The sequence below is a fragment of the Aotus nancymaae genome, unplaced genomic scaffold (genome assembly GCF_030222135.1).
Source record: "Aotus nancymaae isolate 86718 unplaced genomic scaffold, 86718_ANA_hifiasm-v0.15.2.pri h1tg000260l, whole genome shotgun sequence".
NCBI classification, from domain to species: domain Eukaryota; kingdom Metazoa; phylum Chordata; class Mammalia; order Primates; family Aotidae; genus Aotus; species Aotus nancymaae.
The window spans coordinates 931,369-954,395 of NW_026988675.1; the positions used below are offsets into that span (position 1 = coordinate 931,369).

Sequence of the window (23,027 nt, forward strand, 5' to 3'; positions counted from 1 at the left end):
TGGGCTTATATACTAAACAAAATTATTTTTTGGGAAAGGAAAAAGACAGCCTCTTGAATTTCACAAACTTTCTTTGGTCACTTTAAAGCCACCCTTAAATACCAATATTTGCAGACAGCAGCTAAAGAAACAAAGATTGCACTGCTTATACTAAACAACCCATCTGGCAGCTCATGTGGATTCAGAAAACTTGGATCATTGTATGCACTGGCACACTAAAGCTGGAGAATCAGTTTCAGCTCTTACTTACTCTCTTAAATATTTGTTCAGCATCACCAGGGAAATCAGTTCTTGTTGTTGACTGAGGCCAAATCTAAAAAGCAGTGATTTCTGGTATATATTCAGAATGAAGAAATGGCTGGTTTTTAGCCTTAATTATCCAGGTGTTTGGCCAACCCTTAAGCAGATGGTGGCCCTCATCTAACCATACTAGGCTTAATTCATCTGTTCACATCCTTCAGATTCCATAGCCTTCATCAATAAGCACTGTCAGTAAGCAATGCTGCTACAGAGAATTGAACATTTTGAAAACGGCATTTTTGGTCAATTAAAGCAAGTTTCACATTAAAAGGAGCAATCGGGACCCTAAAAAGGCAACATATTGAAAGTAGTTCAAAAGCAACACTTAGGTTGGAGGGGAGGGGGATAAGTACAAGTTATTCTTAAAACAGAAAAGAAAAATAACCTGTTGAATTTATAGGTTATTGGAAATGATGTTGGTGTACACTCTGCTTCAGTCTGAAGATTACCGTTTAGCTCTCACTCATTTGTTATTAATTATTCTTTAAACAGATGCAATGATACATTCTACTAGACACTCAGAGAACTCTGCCCCTTTTACTACAGCCTGTACTACACCTCAGGCTCCAGGAAACCAGTCTGATCTTGGCCCAGCTCTCACAGGCTGTCCAAGTTGGTCTGAACCGGTTCCAAAATAATTGTGCTCCAACCTAACTGGGCACTGGTCAATGACTGCAGAGCATCATTTAAACTGAAAGGGATAGTTATCTAGGCCTAAAATCAGCTGGAAACATACAGCTGCCATGTCAGCAGCCTCTCTGTCCTGGAGGCTCCAGCACACTTAGTTGGGATCCTTTATCACCAGTTATTTCCATCCAAGCTGACGTGGTTGCTTAAAAAAGACGATGCCATGTTTGTTCATTTGTCACACTTTATTTCTTCTTCTTCCTCCTCTATATCCAAGAGACAACCAAATAAGAAATTAAAGGATCTTTCAATATTTTCTTCTTATTCCATTTCAATTGGAGAAAATCTTTCATTAAATACACTCAGCTTATTTAGAAGGAACAAAGTCTAAATAATTTGGTATTGTACAACTCATTCCCTATACGTTATTTAGAATGAAAATCTCATGGGACATACATGATATGCTTCCTCCCAATAAAACTTTTTAATTCCATTTTTACTTAGATTTCTTTGAGAAAGAGATGATGGATGGCAAAGATTAAATACCATAGAACCCCTTTTCCAAATAAACCAGGACATCAAGAAGAGCCCATATCTGTTATGGGATCAAACCCTTGTATTTTGTCTAACTGATATTACTCAAAATGAGTTTTAATGGTGAGAGGATAGCTTCCATGGGGTGACCATTTTCCGCATGGATTTCCAATTTCAAATCTCCTTAGGAATGACCTCAGCTTGACTCCAAATTTAACCATACACATCTAACCTCAAGTGCAGCTTCTCCAGCAAACTCCAGAATGTCCTTATTTTTCTTTCTAAAGCAATGTGTGTATTGTATCCAGGCCATGATGATGTTGATTATTATATTAATAAAGCTACTGTTCCCTGGAGATGTGGCTTTGTGGTTTCCAAAGAGCCTTCTACCCTAGCCAAGAAGGAGGCAAAAATTCTTGTATGGGTTGTTTTGCAATGGTTTGTGGAAAAGAACAGCAGAATGTCACGAGAAGGAAGCAAGAATTAAAGGGGAAGAGAAATTTGAAGACAAATACAGCTAGGATTCCTTTCCAGTGACACACTGAGCAATATCTAGCAGTGCTGAAAATGCAGTAGGATGGACCTTATTAACCATAGAGCCTCGGATGCCCCCTACAGAAGAGCTCCCCAAGCTGTTGCCAGAGAAGGCAGCAGAAATACACATGCAGACCCCTTCTAGGTCATCATCAGGGCAAACTCATGTGCCCCATGGAACAGATACCTCCTTGCATACAAAATACAGGTGAGCACCAACATGGTAATAAGCATATTATTCACCAGCTATTTCTACAAGCTGCTCTAAAATCAGAGGCTTTGGGGAATAAGAAGGCAAAAAGAAACATACAGAGGTAGAATGGAAGTCAGATAACAACGTTAGAAGTTCCTGGAGAATATTCATAGAAAAGAATCAAATATTCAAAACTTACTCTAAGAGCAGAAAAAAAATCTAGTGATGTAATTTTTCTTACCCCCCAAGCTTTAAATATCCTAACATGCAGGAAGCACTGAATGAAAGTGGTGGTTTCTAACACACTCCACATATAGGGTTATCCTTACCTGTGATTTTAAACTAGTTCAGCTCACAATGTGCCTAAAGGGGTGGTGTGCTCTCTCCACTAACTGCTGTTCTCCATTTCCATTTTTCAAGGATTCCTTGACTGTCTCAAGCTAATAAATAAAAAATATCCAGGATGATTCTGACTTGGTGGGACCAACACACCAGACACGGCCATCTGGAGTGGGATGTGCCTGGGATTCAATCTCAAGGGTGACTAGTATGGGGAAAGGCTGACCTCTGACTTGAACATCATTTCAGCCCAAGAGTGGCCAACAGAAGATTGAGATTTCATGGCCCATGGAGGCGTCTTGACATCAGTTTTCTCGCGGTTGTTTTTTAAAGGCCCTCTGGTGATTCCAACATATAAGAAGGGTCAAAATCCCTTATTCAGAGCAAGATTACTGTGCTTGGAAACTCTCTGTCTCCAGATGTAACATGGTCCCTTCCCCATTGCTTTGATATTTTACAAGTCTAGAGGGCTTCCTTTATTCACTTAATAAATATCGATTGAGTATCTATAATTTGTAAGGCACTGTCCTAGATGGTGAGGGTAAGTAAAGTCTCAAAACAAAGTCTGAGACTTGTAGATTTCACATTTTTGAAATATTAAAAACAATATTTTACCAGTACTTGGAAAACCTCAAATTAAAAAAGCCTACCTTCACTTGGTGACAGAACAAAATTTACTTTAAATGCCAGATTGAGTTTGCGATAAAGAATCATTTTTAAAAATATCTTTGTGGTGTGGTTTATAGGATAGGTTTTTTTGTTTGTTTTTTGTTTGTTTTAAAAAAGAGATTCCCATTCCCATAATGAAATCTTAGAGTCTAATCACCAGGATAAGTAAAGATAGTCTTTATTGTCCAGGGCATTAAACTTAATCAACCTCTTCTTTAAACTCATGAAAGTTTTTCTTTTACCTGCCTCAAACAGAAAAAAGTCATTTTTAAAGAAGATGAACTCACAATCTAAAAGTAAATAAATAAATTATCTGTGCAATGGCTAGACTGAGGAAAGGTAGTGATTCTTTCCTTTGCAACAAGAAGTAACTTTACGGATTACTTTCAGATATAAAACAACAAAGTAGAATTTTGATCTTTCCACTGCCTACTATTTTACCCACAACTTGAATTTCTGTAGCTGTCTTGGTCCACACATCCGGGAGCAAGTATCTGCTAAGGGCATATTTCAGAACCATTCGTCTTTTATATCCTCAATCACCCCAAGATGTTATATGTAAATAGCATACAGGGGACAGAAGGGATGGAGAAATGGGCTTAAGAAATTAAACATTTTTAGTCATGTTATCTAAACAGATCAGAGTCTTGTTTTAAGATTCTTCACTAGTGAGCTTTGGAACAACGATCTAAATTCAATGGTGAGACAATTGGTTGAAAACTCTATGAGACTTCCTAAATTAACATGAAACCCAGAGGCTGGTTGGATATTCCAATCATTATCATTTGGCATGTGGACTTTCCATTAGAACAAGTTTACCACATGATGGACAATCTGTGTATATTTGCAGATGTGCTGTGCGTGGCCATCTAACCTGTGTGGAGAGAATAATTCCCAGAAATTTCCACCTGACTATTGCTGAAGGCAATGTCCAATCAAAGTGCAGAACTCAGTGAATAAATGAGTTGCTTTGACAGGAAATTCCAACAGCAATTTTAATTCTGATCAGGCTTCAGGAAATGGAAAGAATAAAATCACATCAATTATAGTGACAGGAAGTTTTAAATCACATGGCGAGCAGCTGCTGTCAAAAGATATGTCTGCCAGCTTTGTTAAGGAGCCCAGTATTTTGGTGTGACCAAAATTTTACACCAAAATGTTACAGGCTGACTTCACTCCCTAATTGCATGTTATCTCTCTACAAGGGTAAAGAAAATGACACACTACTGAAAGCATATCATTATTGCAAAAAAAAAAAAAAAAAAAAAAAATCAACTCAACTATAAGGGTTTGGAACACATTTTTAAAAATGAGCACATACAAATATACTGCTCTGCACAGCAAGCAGATCTGCCTGCCAATTAAGTTGCAACCATACATGGCTGATTAAAATCTTGTTTAATCAACATTCAGGGATGACTACTCATTCCACTTCATGACAAAGGGCTAGATTCTTCTTTTGCCTTCTAGGCCTCCTATTGAATAGGCTTCTTCTCCTTAAGTGTATTTCTTAATACTTTTAATCTAGGTCCACAGGAAAGAATGACTAAAAAAAATCATGGGCCATAGAGGACAAGTCAATACAGGACGCGCTACACTGTCTGGGGGAGAGGGAGAGAGATGACTTTCGACATGGTGTATCGAACAGGCCCTACTTTCAAAAGAGTTTTAACTCAGAGTCACTCTAGACAAATTATAACATAAATTCATTTTCCTAGGATTTATAAAGTGCCTTTCTATAAAGTTCAAAGGGAGCTCAGAACTTTCTCTGGTTTGTTGTTTTTCCTGCTTCCTGCTTAGGAACCTGGGGATAGATGTTAATGACCGCGTGCTCATAAACGGGCCGTGGAAGAGGTTATAACTCAAATTTGACTTTTCCTCACCCAATTAAAGGTTTCCCTTTTTCCTAAAATTCCACAGGCCCTGGCATATTCCTCCTCTCTCAGCTGATAAAATCCTGGTTTATCAACTTTCATTGATAAACTAGAGATAAATTTTCTATGTTGGTCTTACAAGTTATAGGTAATGGTAATGAACAAATATTTAAGAGTACAATTTCTAAGTGATTTTCACTGTTTTCAGTCTAGCAGTGTGAACTAACATTTGACATATTATGGGTTTTATAAATTTAAAAACATGCCCTTCAGTTGGATACAGAATAAATTTTACTTTTTAGCTTTCATATGGGGATAAATAAAACATAAACAGAATTGATGAGAAAGATCACGGATTGACATTCTAGGCTCCTGGAGGGTAAAAGTAATATTTTAGAGTCATTTGTAGTTCCCACAACACACAGCAACACCATGAAGTAAGCAGCAGCTTTCTTTCTGATTTCTCACTGGGCTTTCCTGTGTTTGTTTACAGGGGGCATAGTCTAGGGAAACGAGTGTGGGATTCTGATTCGGACTGAGCCGTGTATGAAACAAGCACTAAATGTGTTTAATAACTGTAACTTTACGCAAATTTCTTACTCTCTTTTTGTCAGCTATCTTCTCTGAAAATGGGGATAGTAGTAATACTTAACCATAAAGTTGCTGAGAGTATTAAATGAAACACTGAATTTAAAGTAGTCAGTATGACTTGATATCTAGCAAATAGAAACATCAAACAATTTAAGCACACATTATTAGTAATGTTGGTGTTAATAATCCTCGTCAGTTTACCCTTTTGCCTCATACTTTGCCATGATGTTTAAGACACTCTCAAGCTTGGCACATTTCTTCATGAAGACCACCTTCCTTTAGGCTAAACTGACACCAGCTTAACATTTAGGGCTCAGGGCTCTTCACCCTGGTAAGCCTGAGCAGATGGTGCTGCAGGAATGTTCTAGTCTCATCTGAAGCCACTGTATATTGTGTCTGGACTTGCCTAAGAAAGTGACTATCAGCAAGCAAGCTATTGCCAACCCTAGTTACTCTGCAGCAGCCCAACTTCTGCTACAATTAGTCCAGCACCAAGACTTCATAGACTGAAGGCTAAGTGCCTTCTGCTGACTCTTCTTTCAGATAACTGCCCTAGGAGGGGAAGGGTGGAGAAGGTGGTTTCTCTTGCCTCCCTCAAGCTGACTCTGAACTGAGGGTCCATCATCATTGCCAGGGGGCCCTTCTTTCACTCAGCCCTCGGTTAATTAGTGGTATAAGACAGGACACTATTCGATTGGTGCAAACACAATTGCGGTTTTTGCACTGTCAAAATTTGCCATTTGATATTGGAATACATTCTTAAATAAATGTGGTTATGTTATACATCATCTTAATGGGCACTTCTCACTTTCTTTTTGCTAGCGACTTATTATCTGCTATTTATTTTATATTTATTTTAGACTATGGAAATGATGTTAGACAAAAAGCAAATTCGAACAATTTTCTTATTCAAGTTCAAAATGGGTCGTAAAGCGGTGGAGACAACTCGCAACATCCACAACGCATTTGACCCAGGAACTGCTAATGAACGTACAGTGAGGTGGTGGTTCAAGAAGTTTCGCAAAGTAGAAAAGAGACTTGAAGATGAGGAATATGGTGGCTAGCCATCGGAAGTTGACAATCGTCGAAGCTGATCCTCTTACAACTACATGAGAAACGGCCAAAGAATTCAACATGGGCCCTTCTATGGTTGTTTGGCATTTGAAACAAATTGGAAAAGTGAAAAAGCTTGGTAAGTGGGTGCCTCATGAGCTGAGCAAATATTGAAAATATCATCATTTTGAAGTGTCATCTTCTCTTATTCTACTCAACAACAATGAACTATTTCTCCATCGGATTGTGACATATGAAGATAAACAGATTTTATACAACAACCTATGATGACCAGCTCAGTGATTGGATGAAGATGAAGTTCCAAAGCACTTCCCAAAGCCAAACTTGCACCAAAAAAAGGTCATGGTCAGTGTTTGGTGTTCTGCTGGCAGTTTGATCCACTGCAGCTTTTTGAATCCCAGTGAAACCATTACATTTGAGAAGTATGCTCAGCAAATCCATGACATGCACCAAAAACTGCAAATGCAGCCGACCTGGGTCAACAGAAAGGGCCCAATTATTCTCCATGACAACGCCTGTCTGCACATTGCACAACACACAACCAATGCTTCAAAAGTTGAACAAACTGGGCTACGAAGTTTTGCGTCATCCACCATATTCACCTGACCTCTTGCCAACTGACTACCACTTCTTCAAGCATCTCAACAACGTTTTTACAGGGAAAACACTGCCACAACCAGCAGGATGCAGAAAATACTTTCCAAGAGTTCACTGAATCTCGAAGCACAGATTTTTACGCTGCAGAAATAAACAAACTTATTTGGCAAAAATGTGTTGATTGTAAGAGTTTCTATTTTAATTAATAAAGATGTGTTTGAGCCTAGTTATAATGATTTAAAACTGCAACTGTGATTACTTTTGCACCAACCTATTACTAACTAGAGGAATCTATGAAGAAATGGCTAATTCCTAAGTTTGGAAAGAAGATACAAACTCTTACACCCTATGCTTGCAGTGTTAATACAATAGACTAAATGTTTACATCACCCCAAAGTTCAGGTATTGAAATCCTAACCACCAAGGTGAGGGTATTAGATGTGGGTCCTTTAGGAGACAACTGGGGATCAGTGCTCTCATAAGGAGACCCTAGAGAGATCCCTTGCCCCTTCTAACATATCAAGAGACAGAGGAGATGCCTTCTATAAACCAGAATGCCAGCCTTCACCAGACGCCAAATCTACTGGAATCTTCATCTTGGACTTTCCAGCCTTCAGAATTGTGAGACATAAATCTCTATTATTTATAAGCTACCCAGTTCATGGTGTCTCATTATAGCAGTCTAGATCAACTAAAGCAACAAATAATCTTGGATGCTCAAGGATGCTGTGCATGGGTGGATGAGGGAGGGGCAGGTATTTACAATATCACTTGATAGTAGTATAATATAAACATGTCAAATAGTTAGCAAATTTCTTTGTAAGTAATAGCAGAGGACAAAACCCAAGGCTTCTTCAGAAATTCTACATTATTTGGGAAATGGTTATCCACTGAGGAACCAAATAAATTTTCACATCACTTCAAAATTTTTCTTTCAGTCTTTCACAGGGCAGACTGCGAAGAGATTCCAAAACCAATTCTCAAGTCCCAAACCAGTAAGCACACTCTGGTTTTTCATTTAATATTTTTGTTTCCTGTTCTTTCCAGTTGGCTTTGTTTGACATCTGTCTATATTAACTACATTTTCCACTTACATTACTATCTTTGGCAGCTCAAAGAAACAAACCTTTTGAGTCTGGCTGGGCTATCCTCAGTATTTTCTAGATCTCAAGGTTTTACACCATCAGCAGTCTGTGATACCTAAATCTGTTCACTTGGTAGTTGACATTCATGGAGTGCCAGCAAGAAGATGGACCCTGGATAGGAACAGGAGTAAGGCACATGTTCTCAGCCAAGCAATTTATGTGACTATAAAGCCCAGGCAACATTTCTTGTTACATCAAATTTTAAGAAAGTTACTGGCAGTGATGTTTAAGATATGTCATTTCTAGATTTTCAATAAAAAGGTCTAGACATTTGCAAGCCAAACTGTTTAACACCCAAAGAAACCCCTTCATATAGTATCATTTCTGCTATATAAATATCGTGTGCTTCCCTGTCCTTCCCTTCTATGGAAACCAAGGGAAAAAATGAAGAAATACATGAACAGGACTTTCTTGAGTCACAAATCTATACTGCAAGTGCTAGTGAAAACACTCCTTATTTATATTTCTCAAATTGTCTTCACATAATAGCTGAATTTTCATCTGACTACTCAACATCACAGCCCTTCGGGATGAATAAATGTGTGTCTCTTTGGAAATCAGCCTGTTATGGGAGAGCTCCAAAACATGCTTGTGTTTAGAAGCTATTTTTAACCCTCCCTTTTCAAAGCTTACTGTGCCAAAATATATAAAGACTTATTAAGAAATGAAGAAAAAAGAAAAAAAATTAAGAAAGGTCACAAGGAAAAGCTTATGGCAGAATTTGTAATTTATTTATTTCTTTATAATAAAAAGATGGTAATTTTTTCAAGAGGCCATGGAACATGCCACTTTGAGCAACGCATAAAATTATGCAAGTAGTTGTGGATTTCACCTTCTGACTCACTCATGAAAATGGTATTGGGCCTCTTCATTTTCTTCCTCGATAAGATAGCATTTGTATTGCTAATGTTATTCCCATCGCTACTGCCTGGAGAAAATTCTTATAATAAAAATAGTTACAGGGCTAGGTGCGGTGGCTCACACCTGTAATCCCAGCACTTTGGTAGGGCAAAGTGGGCAGATCACCTGAGGTTAAGAGTTTGAGACCAGCCTGGCCAACGTGGTGAAACATGTCTCTACTAAAAATACAAAAATTAGCCAGGTGTGGTGGTACATGCCTGTAATCCCAGCTACTCAGGAGGCTAGGCAGGAGAATTGCTTGAACCCAGAAGTGGAGGTTGCAGTGAGCCAAGATTACACCACTGCACTCTAGACTGTGTGACAGAGCGAGACTCTATCTCAAAATAAATAAATAAATAAAATTAGTCAGGCATGGTGGTGTGTGCCTGTAATCCCAGCTCTTTGGGAGGCTGAGGTAGGAGAATAGCTTGAACCTGGGAGGTGGAGGTTGCAGTGAGCCGAGATCTTGCCACTGCACTCCAGCCTGGGAGAAAGAGTGAGACTGCCGCAAAAAAAAAGTTACAAAAACAAAATTTACCAGAACTTATAACTAAGATGTACCATGTAGGGGACAATAACCACTACAAGACACTTGAGACTGGGGTCACTCACTGAAAGGCATCTAGAGACCAGGCAGGACAAATGAGTGAAGAAGGTGGATATGTGACCAAAGGAAGAGTGAGGATGGAGTACACACACCAAGTCACTTAACTTCAAATTGTGCAAACAGTGAGCAGACCAAATAAAGCACACTCTTTACCCCCACTCTGCATCATGCCTCCTTTCCCCCAGTTTATAACCCCTGTATATTTGGTATACCATTCTTAAAGACACTGAATACGCAAGAACATGAAAATACTCCCTAGGCCACATACTTCATTCTCTTCTTATGGCCTCCTCTTTTCCATGTAGCTTTCTTATTCTCCCACACTGTGAAGCAATCTGACATCATGAGTGTCCCCTGATTAAACATAAAATCGGGTATCTCCTCCAAGCCCAGATGCCCAGAGACATCTACAAAGGCAAAAGTGGACATGAAGTAGAGGTTAAGACTGCATTTTTCTCTGCTTGCTTCTCTTACTTTACCACCAGTTTTGATTTTTACCCTTAGACCAAATACAAAACCACTGAATATGTTTTCTAAATAGCTGTTTTATTTTGAAGTCCACAATCTTTATTAGTTTGTTAGACCCGTAACAGAGGACCACAGACTAGCAAGATCAAACATCAGAAATATATTTCTTTGTAGTCTGGAGGATGGAAATCCAAGTGAAGGTGTCAGCAGAGCTGGTTTCTTCTGAGTCCTCTTTCCTTGACTTGTAGATGACCACCTTCTCCCTGTGTCTTCACATGGGCTTTCCTCTGTGCCTGGGTCCTAATTTCCTCTTCCTATAAGGACACTAGTCATATGCTGGATGAAGGCCCACCCTGATGACCTCTTTTTAACTTAATTACTTCTTTAAGGACCCTATCTTTAAACACATTCACATTCTGAAGTACTGGGGATTAGGACGTCAGCATATGAAATTTGGGGGATACACAATTTAGCACATCGCATCCACTAAAAATCTCTTGTAGGTTTACTTTCTGTTACATCATAGATTTTTTCTAATAAACTATGTTCAGGTAGAATTTAATAAACCAATAGTTTTTAACAGAGAACTCGTTTGAAATGCAAATTTTAGGGACCCATCCCAAACCTTCTGAATCAGAAATTCCGAGGGTGGGGGCTGAGCAGCCTAATTTTTAACATGTCTTTCTGGTGACTGCAATGCACACTAAAGTGTGAGAACCTCTGAAATTAATAAATGGTAATTTTAACATACTTTAAAGAGCATTTTGCTAATTTAACTTTATTCTTTAAACTTTTGTTTTAGGTATAACAAACCATCTGAAGGTTTGTTATATAGGTAAATATGTGTCACAGGGGCTTGTTGCACAGATTATTTTCTCACACAAGTACTAAGCCTAGTTCCCAATAGTTATTTTTTCTGATCCTCTCCCTTCCTCCTCCTCTCGCCCTCCACCCTCAAGGAGGCCCCATTGTCTGCTGTTCCCCTCTATGTGTCCATGTATTTTCATCATTTAAGTCCCACTTAAAGTGAGAGCATGTAGTATTTGGTTTTCTGTTCCTGCATTAGTTTGCTAAGGATAATGGCCTCCAGCTTCATCCATGTTCCTGCAAAAGGCATAATCTCATTCTTTTTATGGCTGCATAGTGTTCCGTGGTATATACGTACCACATTTTCTTTATCCACTTTGCTACTGATGGGCATTGAGGTTGATTCCATGTATTTGCAACTGTGAAAGGTGCTGCAATGAACATATGCATGCGTGTGCCTTTATGGTAGAATGATTCATTACACGGGGTGTATCAGTAATGGGATTGAATGGCAGCTCTGTTTTAGCTCTTTGAGGAATCACCACACTGCTTTCCACAATGGTTGAACTAATTTACACTCCCGCCAATAGTGTATAAGCATTCTCTTTTCTCCACAACCTTGCCAGCATCTGTTAGTTTTTGAATTTTTAATAATAGACATTCTGACTGGTGTGAGATGGTATCTCATTGTGGTTTTGATTTGCATTTCTCTAATGATCAGTGATATTGAGCTTTTTTCATATGCTTATTGGCCACATGTATGTCTTCTTTTGCAAAGTGTCTATTCATGTCCTTCGCTTACCTTTTAATGGTTTTTGTTTTGTTTTGTTTTTGTTGTTGTTGAAATTTGTCAAAGTTTCTTATAGATGCTGGATATTAGACCTTTGTCAGATGTGTAGTTTGCAAATATTTTCTCCCATTCTGTAGGTTGTCTGTTTGTTCTGCTAATGGTTTCTTTTGCTGTGAAGAAGCTCTTAAGTTTAATCCAATTTGTCAATTTTTGCTTTTGTCACAATTGCTTTTGGTATGAAAATGAAGTCTTTGCCAGTTTCTATGTGCTGAATGGTACTGCTTAGGCTTTTCTTTCAGAATTTTTATAGTTTTGGAATTTACATTTAAGTATTTAATCCATCTTAAGTTGATTTTTGTGTATGGTATAAAATAGGAGTCCAATTTCAGTCTTCTGCATACGTCTAGCCAGTTCTCCCAACACCATTTATTGACTGGGGAGTCCTTTCTAGAAAGAGTATTTTGAATGGAATAATGTGGTAGGTTCTTTTTTAAGGCAAAGAATTCTTTTAAAAATGTGAGTAATCACCTTCTAATTTTTGTATTCTGAAAATTCTGAATTTTACTGCTAACCCTTTTTTTATAAGTAGGCATATCAGCATGTCATTTGATTAAGTCTGATGTTCACACTTTGCAACGATTTTGAGTATACAGTCATATATATGTGAATATATATATTGCTAACTCTTATCTTTATCTTGCTAATTTCCACTAGGCTTACTAGTTAATATCTCTCATGTTCTATTTCAATTTATTCAGGTCAAACCCCAATTGCAGCTTCCTCCAATGACTTGTCCCAAGCATTTTTCCTTCCTTGAAAGGAGATCCCCCAGGCTGAACTGAGCACTGATCAAAATTCCTTGTGTCACACTACTTCAGAACTACCAAAATTACAGACTTAAGTAGAGGTCCTTCCAGTTTTTTCCTCTTACATTCTAGAATTACAAATCAGTTCAATTGAAAAGACAGATGCTTTTCTGGCTATTTTGTGCCCAGAAGTAGAAAAATTACTTCTAACAGCTACTAAGTCTTGTTTTGATTGTTGTTGTTTTAGTCCCAAATATTTCAGCAGCAGATAATTAAACATAAGAAGCTCAGAGGTGGCCTGCCGAAATGAATTTTATTCCTTTCGCAGACAACCAGACCTTTGGCATTTTTTTGTCTATGAAAATCACATTTTGGTAAAACACTCATACAAAACACACACACACACACATACACACACACACACACACATGCATGTGAGCACTTTTCTCTGTGGAGGACAATGGTGGCGAGGACACTATGCATTTGTCACCTAATCAAAATGGGAATTCACACTTTTTCTGAGCCAGTAACAAAAGTACCTTTAATTTTATTTTTCCTTATTTATTATTATTATTTTTCTAAAGGCTAAGTCTCACTCTGTTGCCCAGGCTGGACTGCAATGGCATGATCATGGCTCAGTATAGCCACAACCTCCTGGGCTCAAGCAATCTTCCCACCTCAGCTTCCCAAGTAGCTGCAGCTACATGCTAGCACCACCATGTTCAGCTGGTTTTTTGTATTTTTTGTGGAGATGGGGTTTTGCCATGTTGGCCAGGCTTGTCTTGAACTCCTGGCTCAAGCAATCTGCCCATCTGACCCCCTGAAGTGTTTGGATAACAGGTGTAAGCCACCACTGCTGGCCTCATTTTATTTTTCATTAAAAAATATTTAATCATCCAAATGATAGGTATTATGCTTGATTAGTCTTTAGAATACTAACATTTTCATGAAGGCATTCAACCTAAATGGAGGTGAGGTGGTCTAAAATTATGGCAGAAAGAGAAATGGAAGGCTAGTGACCAGTAAACAGTGTCAAATCAAGACCACTGTCATCACTGAATAATGAGCCTCTGAAGATTCATCTTGTAGGATAGTAGCTTTAACATGTTAATGAATCATAGATGGGTAACTCTGACAATCTGATTAAAGCTATGGAACCTCTCCTGAAAATAATGCACCCAAGCCCATACATACCATTCTAAATACAATACGAGGGGGCTTGCAGGCCCTCATATAAGCATTCTCACTGTTATAGGACAGACCTTGGGCCCAGTCTTGAACTCAAGTCAAACATCATCAGAAATTAAGGTTATTAACTCTTTTCCCCAAAGATCTGTATAAAGATTTTTTTTGTAACGTTTGAAATATATGTATTTAATTTTTTATTGAGCCTTTAGTATATAAAATAGTCTGCAAAACCCAGTCCTTGCTCATAGAGAAGGGTGATAGGAAGTAATGACAGGAGATATAAATGCTATAAGAGGGGTGAAAACATTTTTTAAGTTTAAGTGAAAGAGATACTGTGTTCAACTAAAAAGGCGGTGGGGGGGCGGGGAGGAATTAAGAAAAACTTCAAGGCACTGGATAAACGGTTTACAAGATGAAAAGAATTTAAAAGGTATAGTTGGCCAGAGGAGGTGAAAAGGGAGGAGAGAGAAAAGATCTTTCAGGAGAAAGGAAGAACCTTAGCATAAAGTATACAACCAGGAGAATGAAGTAGTTTTTAGAATCCCCTTTGATTACAGCGGTGATACTCAATCCCAGCTGTACATTCTAATTACCTGGAGTTTTTTTTTTTTTTTTTTGAGACGGAGTTTCGTTCTTTGTTACCCAGGCTGGAGTGCAATGGCACGATCTCGGCTCACCGCAACCTCCGCCTCCTGGGTTCAGGCAATTCTCCTGCCTCAGCCTCCTAAGTAGCTGGGATTACAGGCACGCGCCACCATGCCCAGCTAATTTCTTGTAATTTTAGTTCAGACGGGCTTTCCTCATGTTGACCAGGATGGTCTCGATCTCTAGACCTCGTGATCCACCCGCCTCAGCCTCCCAAAGTGCTGGGATTACAGGCGTGAGCCACCGCGCCCTGCAGATTTTGGTTTTCTTTTTTTAATAAGATGGGGTTTCACCATGATGGCCAGGCTGATCTTTAACTATTGACCTGAGGTGATCTACCCACTTCGGCCTCCCAAAGTGCTAGGATTACTGACGTGAGCCACAGCGCCCGGCCCAATCTCTCTGATTTTTAAAAATAAAGTTGGCCGGGCATGGTGGCTGATGCCTGTAATCCAAGCACTTTGGAGACCAAGGTGGGCGGATCACCTGAGGTTGTGGGTTCAAGACCAGCCTCACCAACGCAGTGAAACCCCGTCTTTTAAAAAAAATAATAAATAAATTAAAAAATAAATAAAGTTAAGGCTGGGTGTGAGGCTCACGGCCACAATACATGCACTTTGGGAGACTGAGGTGAGTGGAACACCTGAGGTGAGCAGTTCGAAAGCAGCCTGGCCAACATGATGAAACCCGGTCTCTTCGAAAAATACAAAAAATTAGTTGAGCACGGTGGCCAGGACCTGTAATCTCAGCTACTCTGGAGGCTGAGAGAAGAGGATCACTTGAACCCGGGGGGCAGAGGTTGCAGTGAGCCAAGATCCTGAAACCGTAGTACTGCAGCCTATGCAACAAGAAGAAAACTCTGTCTCAAAAATAAATAAAAAAGAAATAATTAAATAATAAAATCCAGACTGGGCACAGTGATTCACCCCTGTAATCTCAGCATTTTGGGAGACTGAGAAAGGAAGATTGTTTGAGGCTAGCAGTTTGAAACCAGCCAGGGTGACAGAACAAGATCCTATCTCAACAAAAATTTAGCTGGGCGTGCTGCTGTGCACCTGTAGTCCTAGCTACTCAGGAAGCTGAGGTGGGAGGATTGCTTAAGACCTAGAAGTGGGAGGCTGCAGTAAGCTACGATTGCACCAATGCACTCCAGCCTGAGGGACAGAGCAAGATCATTTCTGTAAAAAAAAAAACTAAACAAATATAAGCTTCTTTTTTTTGAGACAGACTCTTGCTCTGTCACCCAGGCTGGAGTGCAGTGGCGCGATCTCGGCTCACTGCAACCTCCGCCATCCGGGTTCAAGTGATCCTCCTGCCTCACCCTCCTGAGTAGCTGGGATTACAGACGCACACCACCATATCTGCCTAATTTTTGTATTTTAGTAGAGAGAGGCTTTCACTATGTTGGTCAGGCTGGCCTTGAACTGCTGACCTCGTGATCCACATGTCTCTGCCTCCCAAAGTGTTGGGATTACAGGCGTGACCCACTGCACCGGGCCATAATCTGAATTTTTCAGAAGGTTTTTAGATTAAAAGATTTACAGGGCTGGGCATGGAGGCTCTTGCCTATAATCCCAGCACTTTGTGAGGCACAGGCGGGTGGATCACCTGAAGTCAGGAGTTCAAGACCAGCCGGCCAACGTGGTGAAACCTGGTCTCTAATACAAATACAAAAATTGGCCAGGCATAGAGACTCATGCCTGTCATCCAACCCCTTTGGAGGCCAAGGTAAGCGGATCACCTGAGGTCAGGAGTTCAAGACCAGCCTGACCAACATGGTGAAACCTCGTCTTTAAAAAAAAAACAAAAAACACAAAAATTAAGTTGGACACGGCGGCCCACACCTGTAACCCTGGAACTTTGGAAGTCTGAGGTAGGCGGATCATGAGGCCAGAGGTTCCAGACTAGCCTGACCAACATAGTGAAACCCATTCTCTGTAAAAAAATAAATAAATAAAATTAATTAAAAAATTACCTGGGCATGTGCTCGCTTCGGCAGCACATACACTAAAATTGGAATGATACAGAGAAGATTAGCATGGCCCCTGCGCAAGGATGACATGCAAATTCATGAAGCAGTCCATATTTTTTTTCCTGTTTTTAAAAATCAAATAAAAATAAATTTAAAGTTAAAGTTAAAAAGCAAAGAAAATTAGCTGGGCACGGTGGGGGACACCTGTAAACCCAACTACCTGGGAGGCTGAGGCAGGAGAATCGCTTGAACCAAGGAGGCAGAGGTTGCAATGAGCCAAGATCGCACCATTGCAGTCCAGCCTGGGTGACAAGAGGGAAACTCTATCTCATAAAAAGGCGGGTCAGGGGGGATTTATCCAGCACCTCGTTTTTGCAATTGTAGACACTGATCTCTCCGTTTTTTTTTTTTTTTTTTGAGTGCAATGGCGCGATCTCGACTCACCGCAACCTCCACCCACCGCAACCTCCACCTCCTGGGTTCAGAAAATTCTCCTGCCTCAGCCTCCTGAGTAGCAGGGATTACAGGCACGCGCCACCATGCCCAACTAATTTTTTGTATTTTTAGTAGAGACAGGGTTTCACCATGTTGACCACGATGTTCTTGATCTCTTAAACTCGTGATCCATCCGCCTCAGCCTCCAAAAGTGCTGGGATTACAGGCGTGAGCCACAGTGCCTGTAAGATTTTTTTTTTTTTTTTTTTTTGAGACGGAGTTTCGCTCGTTACCCAGGCTGGAGTGCAATGGCGCGATTTCGGCTCACCGCAACTCCGGCCTCCTGGGTTCAATCAATTCTCCTGCCTCAGCCTCCCGAGTAGCTGGAATTACAGGCGTGAGCCACCGCGACCAGAAGATTTTTTTTTTTTTTTTTTTTTTTTTTTTGAGACGGAGTTTCGCTCTTGTTACCCAGGCTGGAGTGCAATGGCACGATCTAGGCTCACCGCAACCTCCGCCTCCTGGGTTCAGGCAATTCTCCTGCCTCAGCCTCCTGAGTATCTGGGATTACAGACACGCGCCACCATGCCCAGCTAATTTTTTTTATTTTTAGTTCAGACGGGGTTTCACCATGTTGACCAGGATGTTCTCAATCTCTTAAACTCTTCATCCACCCACCTTATCCTCCAAGAGTGATGGGATTACATGCGTGAGCATCCGCGCCCTGCAGATTTTTTTTTTTATTTTTAATAAAATGGGGTTTCACCATGATGGCCAGGCTGATCTTTAACTACTGACCTCAGGTGATCTACCCACTTCGGCCTCCCAAAGTGCTAGGAGAGACAATGAGGGGTGGGGAGGGAGCCAGCCTGTGTGCCACATTCCTGGAAACAAGGTATGGGGTGACGCCCACTGAAAACCCCAAACCTCTCCGGAGGAAAGGCCTGCAGCACACAGCTGGGACAGAGAAGGGGAGGCCTACCTGGGGCAGGCCGGTGTCCTCGTCAGCCTTCTGTGGGGTGGTCTCAGGGTCAGGGTCTTCACCCACATCGCTATCGGCCTCGTCCTGGGGGGTGGCCGTCGAGACCTGGCTGTGGAGGGCCGTCTCTGGGTGCGCCCCCCGCACAGTGGGGCTTGGGACAGCCTCTGAGCCCTCCTCACAGGGGAAGGCTCAAAGCCCAGCCCTGAGATCCAGCTTCCTCAGTATTCGCGGTGTGCACCACTCAGGACGACTTAACGGCTTAAGTCCCAGGACAAAGGGGGCATGTCCTTTCTTGAAAGTCTTGGCCGGGCGCAGTGGCTCACGCCTGTAATCCAAGCACTTTGGAGGCCAAGGCGGGTGGATCACCTGAGGTCGGGAGTTCAAGACCAGCCTGACTAACATGGTGAAACCCCGTTTTAATACCAAAGAAAAAAAAATCCTACTTCTTGAAAACGAAAACGAAGTCCTGCTCTGGCTGCCTGCCCTCGGGGAGAAGCTGCGCCCCCTCAGGCTCCAGGGCTCTGGCCGCCTGCCGCCGCCCATTCCCGGCGCGCAGCTGGAAGTCCCGAGTTCGGGCCCCGCCTTAGCCGCCCCCTCCATCGCCCCGCCCCACTCCACCGCGCCTGCGCCCCGCTCCACCGCGCCTGCGCCCCGCTCCACCGCGCCTGCGCCCCGCTCCACCGCGCCTGCGCCCCGCTCCACCGCGCCTGCGCCCCGCTCCAACGCCCCGCCCCGCTCCACCGCGCCTGCGCCCCGCTCCACCGCCCCGCCCCGCTCCACCGCGCCTGCGCCCCGCTCCACGGCGCCGGCGTAGCGGGCGCCGAGGCTGCAGTTGCAGTCTGTCGGGCGCAGTGCGCGGGTTCGCTGGCGTCTGGGGAGCCGGCGGTGTTCGCGGCGAGGGAGTGGGGTCGGGGAGGCGCCTTCTGGCTCGGGCTGGGGCCGGCGAAAGCCCGAACGAGCGACGGCGGCAACCGTGGGCCTTTGGACGGCGGCCTCAGTGGCCAGCAGGTAAGGTCCGCGCGGGGCGAGCATGGGTCGTGCGGGCCCGTGAGGGGGTGCGGGTTGCGAGCGGGCCAGGGGTGCGGCGGCCTGGTCGGGGGCGCAGGTGAGCGCGGCCCGCGCGGGGCCCGGCAGAGCATTGTCTTTCCGGCGGCGTCCGCACCGCGGCCACTGCCGGCCGGGCCGTGGCGGGGACCCGGGTGGGGCGGGCCTGGGCTTCGGAGCGGGCGCGCGCTCCTTTTTCGCCGGCCCGTACTCCTCCGTCGCCGCATCTCCGCCGCCCCCCGCCAACATGGCCGCCACCCTCCTGTCCCCACTTCCCTGGCCGCTGTCTCCATTGCCCTGCAGACTTCCCATTCCTCCTTCCTAACCCAGCTTCCCTGAGTCTGACCCTTTGCCTGCCCAGGCTGGGATGTCCTTGAGATCCACTCTCTTGTTTGACTCAGAGAATGGCTCTGGGAAGCCGTAAACCATCCAGTGGGAAGAACCTGTGCCTGCATCCTCATGGTGGCCCTTTTGAGGCTGTGCCCACCCTGTTTGGTCTCTCCCCAGGTGCTTTGAGAGGCTGGCTGCACACGGCTCTTTTTTGACCTTTTGCTGGACCGTGTTGCTTTGCCCGTTTCCCTCATCCTTCAGGTTTCAGTTCGAGTACCAGGTTCTCAGGAAGGCACCTCCCTGCCCTGTCGCCGCGTTCTCTAGCATCTGCCCTTCCTCCAGAACTGTCTACTGCCAATGACCAGCCAGCCATCTGGACGTCCACTGGGGCAGTGATTCTCCGCCCTCAGCTGGAGCCCAGGAGGCACAAGGGGCTGGCTCTGTGTTGTTTGCCAGGTGCCTGTACACAGGGCGGACACCCCTGTCCTAAAGTGGAGGGCTCTTTTGTCTTGCAGGGTGAACCCTCACCAGCACGCTTTTACTGAGCAGGTGCGGTGGCTGGTGCATTGCGATGCCCATGGTGACCAAGGCTTCAAAGGGCTCAGAGTCTAGTAGGGTGGAGTAGTGAGCGGGAACAGAATCCTGTGTGAGGAGTGCTTTATCAGAGGTATTTACAGGCTCCTTGGGGGCACAGAGGAGGGACAGGCAATTCTCTGGAGGTGGGTGGGGCAGGGAGTGGGGATGTTGTCAGGATGACATTGTCAGGATGATGAGGAACTCAAGGACTGTGTTCTGATCATTTGTTTATGAATCTCTCTGCTCCCCTGGGCTGACTGTCCCTACTAGGATGCAGTGCACTGCTGTCTCTTGGGCATCCTGAGTCTCAGCAAAGGGCCTAGAGTCCAGTAGGTGCACAGGGAATGTAAGTTGTATGACAGTCCAGACGAATTTGTGACCTGGCTCATTGATCTGTTCTGTTCTTCCCTGGCAAATCCATGTAAAATGGCTCCAGCTGTTATTTCCAAAGTTTTTTCGAGCAGTTGGAGGTGATGAGTCCCCCACCCTAAGGCCAAACCCAGCCCTACCCTGGGGCTGACTCCCATCCGGGCACTGAGCTCAGCCCTCCCGTCGGACTTGCCCCATCCAGAGAGGTGGCAATATGACAGAATCTTCCAGAAGCTCCCAAAGCGGGAAGAGGCGCCCAGGCCAAATTTCATCTGAATAATTTCTGGTTGGTGGTGGTTATCAGATGGGAAGCAGCCTTTCGCTGCCTCTAAATTCTGCTCCCCTGTCACAAGACAACTCCTTTCTCAGCTGCTTCCACGTGGAATTTACGCATGGATTTTAACTGAAATCCTTCCTGTTTTCTAACTCTGTGGCTGGGAAGAAGGCCTGGCCCCCTCCCAGATGTTTCTCCACTGTCTGGCTTGTCAGGATTTGAGGTTTTTGCATGCCAGGGACGTCTGGGTTGTGTTAGTTGATTGTGCTGGTGGATTTTGATTTATAAAACTCCCTGAGTACTGTAGCCAAGCTCATAAATCCAAGTATTTGTTTTGCAGTAACTGTGATCTGGAATTTTATGTTAAGTTGTGGGGTTGTTCTCTGTCGGTTTATTCAGATGGATGTAATGCTGCTCTGTGGGTGCTCACGGTCTGCGTGGGCATGGCGGGGGGAGGAGGCGAGGACAAGTGGCAACTTCTGATTCCATGTCCTCGAAGCCGGGGAAGGGGCAGTGCTGTGCTTCACTGAGTCTGCGTGAGTATCGGCAATCCTGGGACCCTGGTAGGCCTGAAGTGTTAAGACATGTGAGGAGCTCTGTTCCAGAGGATGGGGTCGAAGCCTGGCCTTTGCGGGACTCGGCCAGGTGTGCCCTGGCCTAGGGTGAGCGTGGATGGGCAGGCTCCCCTATCACCCTCGCCCCTCCAGCCGGCTCACTGTGGCTAGCATGGGTCAGATGCCTGCTGTGTTAGGTGCTGGGCACCCACACACACATGGACATCTGTCACCAGGCTGCTGGGCCAGTGAGGAACAGACAAGTCCTGGACAGTCACAGGCATGTGTGTGGGGGGACTGGGGTTCTCGGGAGGGTGCTCCTGGTTTACACGGCGATGAGTGGTCCCACTGCCGGGGTCTGCTTACAGAGTCCAGTGGGGGCTTGTTTCCTTCAAAAAACATATTTGAAATAGACAAGTACTAACAGGATTTCCTGAGTTAGACATCAGATGTTTTTGAGGGATTGGTACCATCTTCTTTCTTTCCTTTCATTTTGCAATGTTCTATAATATGATCCCTTTGAATATCTGATGGAAATGCAGAGATGGTCTCCTTTGCACCCGTGCCTTGTGTTGGAGGATATCTTAAATGGGGAGCAGGTTGACAACAAGGTAGAGACAAGAAGGTACGTCCCCTACATAGATGATGTAAGTAATTATGTTAAGGATGGGAGCTGGCACCTGGGGCAGAGCAGCAGGCCGGGCCCCAGTGGGTCTCACTGTCTCTGGGCTTGATTCTCTGGACTGTGAAGTGGTCAGTGAAGCCTGGCCGGCCCTGCTCACAAGCTGTTAGGAGGAACGTGTGAGTCAAGGGATGTAAAAGGACTCTGTCAGCCCTTGAGTGCTTCACCAATACTACTCATTGCCACAGCTGATTCAGTGTCCTGTTTGTGAAGATTAAGGCCACCTCTATTGGTTGATTGATTGGTCTTTGAGCGACTCAAAGGTTAAGGCTGTGGTCTCCAGAGCCATACAGATGAGAGTTCAGACCTCAGCTCCACTCCTGCTCTGTGCCTCAGTTTCCTTGTCTGCCGCATGAGGACAATAACTGAAACTCATCAAGGGTTGTGTGAGGATCACATTCATGCCTGAGCACGTGAACCGTGCTCATACGTTAAGAACCCCTTGAGGGGGTTAGCAAGTATTACTATTGATTGATTGATTGATTGTCTTTCTTGTAGAGATGGGATCTTGATGTTGCCCAGGCTGTTTTCCAGCTCATAACCTCAAATGATCCTGCCAGCTTCCCCTCCCAAAGTGCTAGGATTACAGACGTCGACCACTGTGCCCGGCCCCAGTGATGATTTTTTGAGAAAAGAAAAGCGTTAATGTGGATAGAATGAGAGAGAAAGAATAAAACTGAATACTGGGGATAAAAACTTGAAGAGTTTTAGGAGCGGTCATCTTGAAGTGCAGCTCAGTGTTCTTGGGCAGATGTGATGTGGGGAGGTGAGGATCTGTGGAGAGAGTGAGAACAGCAAATAGATAAGAGCATGGAGACGGCCGCCCTGTGACATCGGACGGGGGACCCCGTGGACATCGAGTGCTGCCGGTGCAGAGCAGGCACACAGCAAGGGCTGCCCTGGCTGGAATGGGAGCATCTTGGGCCTTGTCCCCATCCCTGAGCAGGTGTCCAACAGAGTGTGGTCTGGGGGCTTTAACCTCCCTCTTGGGAGGCACCTGGCTGAGGAAGTGGTGCTGTGGGAAAGCAGGCTGGGCGTAGCAAGAACCTTGGGGTCTCTGCACTGCCAGTCAACCTGCCACAAAGGCCTGTGCAAGTACTGGAGTTTGTGAGTGACCATCT

At 43.9% G+C, this 23,027-nt stretch overlaps 1 protein-coding gene, 1 long non-coding RNA gene and 1 other non-coding gene across 8 annotated transcripts in view; 2 read left to right on the top strand and 1 right to left on the bottom strand.

Moving 5' to 3' along the window:
* The window catches only part of LOC135273095 (zonadhesin-like), a 161,825-nt gene that overhangs the window by 128,026 nt on the left and 10,772 nt on the right, over window positions 1-23,027 (bottom strand). The window lies entirely within an intron of this gene.
* LOC135273096 (uncharacterized) overlaps window positions 1-23,027 on the top strand; it is a 300,367-nt gene that overhangs the window by 75,334 nt on the left and 202,006 nt on the right. The gene's annotated exons all lie outside the window — the stretch shown is intronic.
* On the top strand, window positions 16,672-16,778 carry LOC135273101 (U6 spliceosomal RNA). Its single transcript, XR_010340963.1, has one exon. It is a non-coding gene; the product is annotated as a U6 spliceosomal RNA (small nuclear RNA).